Raw genomic sequence first — 9,046 nt, forward strand, 5'->3', positions numbered from 1 at the left:
ATGGAGGAGATTGATGTCAGCAGCCGATGCAGCAGGTTTGAGATGTTCAGCATTGAAACTAGGGAAGATTACCAAAATATCCTTGAAATTTGTGGGACTTCCCCTCTCTCAAATTTCAAAAATTCCTAATATACCCTTGTACTAATTTTTGATGGATTTGCTCCAACTTTTGCATAGTCTATTGTTTTTGACAAATGAGATCTTGTCTTCAATTGTATTTTGGCCACTGAGGTCAGAGGCATTATTATCCGATGAGTGTTAACTTTTTGGTCTCAGAGATCGTTTTGGCTACATGGTAAAGCAATTTGTATTATGTGATGCAGGTTCTCTGGTTTACTGAGAGTGGAAGTGCCTGGACGAGAGCTACCTTCCGATGCTGTGCAATTGATCGGAGCAGCATTAGCACCTGGCTTGTAACATACCAGAATCTTTTTCTAGTATTAGAGCAATTTTTTTCAATGCAGGGTCTCTTCAAGGATGCCCTCTATATTCTTTGGTGTAAAAGTGAGGTCTATCATAGAAAATCAAGAGCTAAGCCGCCTTCGATTTCTTGTAAGCAAGGAGTTGTCGTTCCTGCAATAAAGAGCTAGTTTTTGTTGGGACTTGAGGCTAAACAATTCTCCAGCCATATACTGGCACTTTTGTAATGAGAACTTCACCTTTTCTTCCCGTGGATTGTGCATCTCGGGTCAGATCCAAGTGTTTTATGAAGATGTTTAAGTATTGTCAAGTTCTCTCTCTCTCTCTCTCTCTCTCTCTCTCTCTCTCTCTCTCTCTCTCTCTCTCTCTCTCAATTATTACTTTTGTTCTTTCTTGATAGATGGACACGTGTATCTGATTTGTCTCATAAGCCTACTTCTGTTTCTGATAGACATAAAAAGATCTCTCTCTCTCTCTCACACACACACACGCGTGCGCGTGCGCACACATATTTTATTTTATGTTGTAATTCTATATCAGATGTGGGAAACCTCAAGGAGAGGGAAAACCCATAGAAAAGGGAAGAATATATAAGCAAGATTAATTATGCATCAAGTGTATGCATGCCTAAGTGGAGCTCTAGAAATAGATGGGAGAATAGTTCCAAATTGTTTAAGTATATTTCACCAACGTCAAAGGAGAATTGTAACATCTGTCTCAAGGAGATCTTGAAGGTAGCAGAGATATGATTGAGGTCAATGAACCATGAATCTATTTTTTAAGTTTCAAACAACTCCAAAGTAACCAACCCAAGTGAAAAAGGTCTTATAAGGTTTGAGAGGAGCAAGAAATACAATAGACAAAAGTGTTTTCCAAACTATTGTGAGGGAATGTGTGATCACAACGGTTGAATAACTTTGTGAAGAAAATTTCTAATATGTTGAAAATTCCAATGCAAACAAGGGAGGGTCTTAGTTTGACAAGAACAATGGGCTGATGTAATGTGACGAGATTCTAGGTAACATCACAAAGGCAGTATCCTTTGAGGGCATTTCCACAAGAATAACTTTGTTTTAGGGTAAGAATGGATTTTTGAACATCTTGTAGCCTTTTGTGCCATCAATGTGTTGGTTTATTCACATTCCACGAAGCGTTGCCATGTTAAACAATCCAAAATTAGGTTGCATCTTTTGATAAGGATGTTTGGTTGAAATTTGCGCGAGTGGTAACTCCATAATACGCCAATCCCTATGTCCAACTGTTCCAAGAGGGAGAATGGGTGAAAGGGGAGGTAACATCTCTTGGATTGTGTGCCATAACCCCTATAATGCAATCCAAGGCCATATTTTCTCACAACATTTGGAAAGGAAAGCACATGTTCTTGATCATTAACCTCATCCTTACATTCTTTTGAGAACTGAAGTATGTTTTATAGGGGTTCTTTTTTCAGCTAGGGCTTTAGAAAAATGGCACTCCAATGTATACTTCCAATCTCAAAGAGTTACCTGTTCGAGCATCTCTTGCATGTCAAGTAATATGCTTTGTAACCTCTTTTCAATCTACCAAAAGAAACGAAACAAAGGGACATCCTTAGATAAAATCAGCCAAAAACCTTTTCTCAAACAAAAGTTTGCCAAGTTCCAAAACTTTGTGTCGTCATATGCATACGCGTTGATTTTACCATTTATGTCCAAGGTTGTTTTTGTTCAATAAACCAAAGTAGCAAAGTTGCTTTCGGTGTCAATATATGGATATAGATTAAGAATGTTCAATCCGCCATGTTTTCTTTTGAGTAAATTGCTTCTCCATAGACAATAATTTCACCCTTCCGTTTATTGATTAGCTTCCGATAGTGTATCTTTTGTTGTATCCATTACAAGACCCAATCTACTTGATTGCAAAGGGAACAAACCATGCAAGTGGATATCTCAGATGTTTGACTATGTCATTAGGAGGAATCACTTTACCTGGGCATAGAACAAAATGCTTGTTATTCGTATTAATAGAAAGCAAATTGGGTTTGTAAAAATTTACTTTCAATCGAGATGCTAATATATACATTGCAAATGTATCCATAATTGTTTTGATATTATAAGGATCATTTTTAAGCATAAAGATTGAGTCATCAATATATGCTTGTCCTGCAAGATGTTTCCTTGATAGGAGAATCAATCCATGCAGTCATTCTATTTTTAATAAATGATCCATATACTTTAAAAGAGACATGTTTTCAATATATAGATTGATTTTCTTCTTCTTCTTCTCTCTCTCCATGGAGGAGATTGATGTCAGCAGCCGATGCAGCAGGTTTGAGATGTTCAGCATTGAAACTAGGGAAGATTACCAAAATATCCTTGAAATTTGTGGGACTTCCCCTCTCTCAAATTTCAAAAATTCCTAATATACCCTTGTACTAATTTTTGATGGATTTGCTCCAACTTTTGCATAGTCTATTGTTTTTGACAAATGAGATCTTGTCTTCAATTGTATTTTGGCCACTGAGGTCAGAGGCATTATTATCCGATGAGTGTTAACTTTTTGGTCTCAGAGATCGTTTTGGCTACATGGTAAAGCAATTTGTATTATGTGATGCAGGTTCTCTGGTTTACTGAGAGTGGAAGTGCCTGGACGAGAGCTACCTTCCGATGCTGTGCAATTGATCGGAGCAGCATTAGCACCTGGCTTGTAACATACCAGAATCTTTTTCTAGTATTAGAGCAATTTTTTTCAATGCAGGGTCTCTTCAAGGATGCCCTCTATATTCTTTGGTGTAAAAGTGAGGTCTATCATAGAAAATCAAGAGCTAAGCCGCCTTCGATTTCTTGTAAGCAAGGAGTTGTCGTTCCTGCAATAAAGAGCTAGTTTTTGTTGGGACTTGAGGCTAAACAATTCTCCAGCCATATACTGGCACTTTTGTAATGAGAACTTCACCTTTTCTTCCCGTGGATTGTGCATCTCGGGTCAGATCCAAGTGTTTTATGAAGATGTTTAAGTATTGTCAAGTTCTCTCTCTCTCTCTCTCTCTCTCTCTCTCTCTCTCTCTCTCTCTCTCTCTCTCTCTCAATTATTACTTTTGTTCTTTCTTGATAGATGGACACGTGTATCTGATTTGTCTCATAAGCCTACTTCTGTTTCTGATAGACATAAAAAGATCTCTCTCTCTCTCTCACACACACACACGCGTGCGCGTGCGCACACATATTTTATTTTATGTTGTAATTCTATATCAGATGTGGGAAACCTCAAGGAGAGGGAAAACCCATAGAAAAGGGAAGAATATATAAGCAAGATTAATTATGCATCAAGTGTATGCATGCCTAAGTGGAGCTCTAGAAATAGATGGGAGAATAGTTCCAAATTGTTTAAGTATATTTCACCAACGTCAAAGGAGAATTGTAACATCTGTCTCAAGGAGATCTTGAAGGTAGCAGAGATATGATTGAGGTCAATGAACCATGAATCTATTTTTTAAGTTTCAAACAACTCCAAAGTAACCAACCCAAGTGAAAAAGGTCTTATAAGGTTTGAGAGGAGCAAGAAATACAATAGACAAAAGTGTTTTCCAAACTATTGTGAGGGAATGTGTGATCACAACGGTTGAATAACTTTGTGAAGAAAATTTCTAATATGTTGAAAATTCCAATGCAAACAAGGGAGGGTCTTAGTTTGACAAGAACAATGGGCTGATGTAATGTGACGAGATTCTAGGTAACATCACAAAGGCAGTATCCTTTGAGGGCATTTCCACAAGAATAACTTTGTTTTAGGGTAAGAATGGATTTTTGAACATCTTGTAGCCTTTTGTGCCATCAATGTGTTGGTTTATTCACATTCCACGAAGCGTTGCCATGTTAAACAATCCAAAATTAGGTTGCATCTTTTGATAAGGATGTTTGGTTGAAATTTGCGCGAGTGGTAACTCCATAATACGCCAATCCCTATGTCCAACTGTTCCAAGAGGGAGAATGGGTGAAAGGGGAGGTAACATCTCTTGGATTGTGTGCCATAACCCCTATAATGCAATCCAAGGCCATATTTTCTCACAACATTTGGAAAGGAAAGCACATGTTCTTGATCATTAACCTCATCCTTACATTCTTTTGAGAACTGAAGTATGTTTTATAGGGGTTCTTTTTTCAGCTAGGGCTTTAGAAAAATGGCACTCCAATGTATACTTCCAATCTCAAAGAGTTACCTGTTCGAGCATCTCTTGCATGTCAAGTAATATGCTTTGTAACCTCTTTTCAATCTACCAAAAGAAACGAAACAAAGGGACATCCTTAGATAAAATCAGCCAAAAACCTTTTCTCAAACAAAAGTTTGCCAAGTTCCAAAACTTTGTGTCGTCATATGCATACGCGTTGATTTTACCATTTATGTCCAAGGTTGTTTTTGTTCAATAAACCAAAGTAGCAAAGTTGCTTTCGGTGTCAATATATGGATATAGATTAAGAATGTTCAATCCGCCATGTTTTCTTTTGAGTAAATTGCTTCTCCATAGACAATAATTTCACCCTTCCGTTTATTGATTAGCTTCCGATAGTGTATCTTTTGTTGTATCCATTACAAGACCCAATCTACTTGATTGCAAAGGGAACAAACCATGCAAGTGGATATCTCAGATGTTTGACTATGTCATTAGGAGGAATCACTTTACCTGGGCATAGAACAAAATGCTTGTTATTCGTATTAATAGAAAGCAAATTGGGTTTGTAAAAATTTACTTTCAATCGAGATGCTAATATATACATTGCAAATGTATCCATAATTGTTTTGATATTATAAGGATCATTTTTAAGCATAAAGATTGAGTCATCAATATATGCTTGTCCTGCAAGATGTTTCCTTGATAGGAGAATCAATCCATGCAGTCATTCTATTTTTAATAAATGATCCATATACTTTAAAAGAGACATGTTTTCAATATATAGATTGATTTTCTTCTTCTTCTTCTCTCTCTCCATGGAGGAGATTGATGTCAGCAGCCGATGCAGCAGGTTTGAGATGTTCAGCATTGAAACTAGGGAAGATTACCAAAATATCCTTGAAATTTGTGGGACTTCCCCTCTCTCAAATTTCAAAAATTCCTAATATACCCTTGTACTAATTTTTGATGGATTTGCTCCAACTTTTGCATAGTCTATTGTTTTTGACAAATGAGATCTTGTCTTCAATTGTATTTTGGCCACTGAGGTCAGAGGCATTATTATCCGATGAGTGTTAACTTTTTGGTCTCAGAGGTCGTTTTGGCTACATGGTAAAGCAATTTGTATTATGTGATGCAGGTTCTCTGGTTTACTGAGAGTGGAAGTGCCTGGACGAGAGCTACCTTCCGATGCTGTGCAATTGATCGGAGCAGCATTAGCACCTGGCTTGTAACATACCAGAATCTTTTTCTAGTATTAGAGCAATTTTTTTCAATGCAGGGTCTCTTCAAGGATGCCCTCTATATTCTTTGGTGTAAAAGTGAGGTCTATCATAGAAAATCAAGAGCTAAGCCGCCTTCGATTTCTTGTAAGCAAGGAGTTGTCGTTCCTGCAATAAAGAGCTAGTTTTTGTTGGGACTTGAGGCTAAACAATTCTCCAGCCATATACTGGCACTTTTGTAATGAGAACTTCACCTTTTCTTCCCGTGGATTGTGCATCTCGGGTCAGATCCAAGTGTTTTATGAAGATGTTTAAGTATTGTCAAGTTCTCTCTCTCTCTCTCTCTCTCTCTCTCTCTCTCTCTCTCTCTCTCAATTATTACTTTTGTTCTTTCTTGATAGATGGACACGTGTATCTGATTTGTCTCATAAGCCTACTTCTGTTTCTGATAGACATAAAAAGATCTCTCTCTCTCTCTCACACACACACACGCGTGCGCGTGCGCACACATATTTTATTTTATGTTGTAATTCTATATCAGATGTGGGAAACCTCAAGGAGAGGGAAAACCCATAGAAAAGGGAAGAATATATAAGCAAGATTAATTATGCATCAAGTGTATGCATGCCTAAGTGGAGCTCTAGAAATAGATGGGAGAATAGTTCCAAATTGTTTAAGTATATTTCACCAACGTCAAAGGAGAATTGTAACATCTGTCTCAAGGAGATCTTGAAGGTAGCAGAGATATGATTGAGGTCAATGAACCATGAATCTATTTTTTAAGTTTCAAACAACTCCAAAGTAACCAACCCAAGTGAAAAAGGTCTTATAAGGTTTGAGAGGAGCAAGAAATACAATAGACAAAAGTGTTTTCCAAACTATTGTGAGGGAATGTGTGATCACAACGGTTGAATAACTTTGTGAAGAAAATTTCTAATATGTTGAAAATTCCAATGCAAACAAGGGAGGGTCTTAGTTTGACAAGAACAATGGGCTGATGTAATGTGACGAGATTCTAGGTAACATCACAAAGGCAGTATCCTTTGAGGGCATTTCCACAAGAATAACTTTGTTTTAGGGTAAGAATGGATTTTTGAACATCTTGTAGCCTTTTGTGCCATCAATGTGTTGGTTTATTCACATTCCACGAAGCGTTGCCATGTTAAACAATCCAAAATTAGGTTGCATCTTTTGATAAGGATGTTTGGTTGAAATTTGCGCGAGTGGTAACTCCATAATACGCCAATCCCTATGTCCAACTGTTCCAAGAGGGAGAATGGGTGAAAGGGGAGGTAACATCTCTTGGATTGTGTGCCATAACCCCTATAATGCAATCCAAGGCCATATTTTCTCACAACATTTGGAAAGGAAAGCACATGTTCTTGATCATTAACCTCATCCTTACATTCTTTTGAGAACTGAAGTATGTTTTATAGGGGTTCTTTTTTCAGCTAGGGCTTTAGAAAAATGGCACTCCAATGTATACTTCCAATCTCAAAGAGTTACCTGTTCGAGCATCTCTTGCATGTCAAGTAATATGCTTTGTAACCTCTTTTCAATCTACCAAAAGAAACGAAACAAAGGGACATCCTTAGATAAAATCAGCCAAAAACCTTTTCTCAAACAAAAGTTTGCCAAGTTCCAAAACTTTGTGTCGTCATATGCATACGCGTTGATTTTACCATTTATGTCCAAGGTTGTTTTTGTTCAATAAACCAAAGTAGCAAAGTTGCTTTCGGTGTCAATATATGGATATAGATTAAGAATGTTCAATCCGCCATGTTTTCTTTTGAGTAAATTGCTTCTCCATAGACAATAATTTCACCCTTCCGTTTATTGATTAGCTTCCGATAGTGTATCTTTTGTTGTATCCATTACAAGACCCAATCTACTTGATTGCAAAGGGAACAAACCATGCAAGTGGATATCTCAGATGTTTGACTATGTCATTAGGAGGAATCACTTTACCTGGGCATAGAACAAAATGCTTGTTATTCGTATTAATAGAAAGCAAATTGGGTTTGTAAAAATTTACTTTCAATCGAGATGCTAATATATACATTGCAAATGTATCCATAATTGTTTTGATATTATAAGGATCATTTTTAAGCATAAAGATTGAGTCATCAATATATGCTTGTCCTGCAAGATGTTTCCTTGATAGGAGAATCAATCCATGCAGTCATTCTATTTTTAATAAATGATCCATATACTTTAAAAGAGACATGTTTTCAATATATAGATTGATTTTCTTCTTCTTCTTCTCTCTCTCCATGGAGGAGATTGATGTCAGCAGCCGATGCAGCAGGTTTGAGATGTTCAGCATTGAAACTAGGGAAGATTACCAAAATATCCTTGAAATTTGTGGGACTTCCCCTCTCTCAAATTTCAAAAATTCCTAATATACCCTTGTACTAATTTTTGATGGATTTGCTCCAACTTTTGCATAGTCTATTGTTTTTGACAAATGAGATCTTGTCTTCAATTGTATTTTGGCCACTGAGGTCAGAGGCATTATTATCCGATGAGTGTTAACTTTTTGGTCTCAGAGATCGTTTTGGCTACATGGTAAAGCAATTTGTATTATGTGATGCAGGTTCTCTGGTTTACTGAGAGTGGAAGTGCCTGGACGAGAGCTACCTTCCGATGCTGTGCAATTGATCGGAGCAGCATTAGCACCTGGCTTGTAACATACCAGAATCTTTTTCTAGTATTAGAGCAATTTTTTTCAATGCAGGGTCTCTTCAAGGATGCCCTCTATATTCTTTGGTGTAAAAGTGAGGTCTATCATAGAAAATCAAGAGCTAAGCCGCCTTCGATTTCTTGTAAGCAAGGAGTTGTCGTTCCTGCAATAAAGAGCTAGTTTTTGTTGGGACTTGAGGCTAAACAATTCTCCAGCCATATACTGGCACTTTTGTAATGAGAACTTCACCTTTTCTTCCCGTGGATTGTGCATCTCGGGTCAGATCCAAGTGTTTTATGAAGATGTTTAAGTATTGTCAAGTTCTCTCTCTCTCTCTCTCTCTCTCTCTCTCTCTCTCTCTCTCTCTCTCTCTCTCTCTCAATTATTACTTTTGTTCTTTCTTGATAGATGGACACGTGTATCTGATTTGTCTCATAAGCCTACTTCTGTTTCTGATAGACATAAAAAGATCTCTCTCTCTCTCTCACACACACACACGCGTGCGCGTGCGCACACATATTTTATTTTATGTTGTAATTCTATATCAGATGTGGGAAACCTCAAGGAGAGGGAAAA

Source organism: Adiantum capillus-veneris, chromosome 12 (assembly GCF_014529385.1).
Source record: "Adiantum capillus-veneris isolate H3 chromosome 12, ASM1452938v2, whole genome shotgun sequence".
Classification (NCBI taxonomy): Eukaryota; Viridiplantae; Streptophyta; class Polypodiopsida; order Polypodiales; family Pteridaceae; genus Adiantum; species Adiantum capillus-veneris.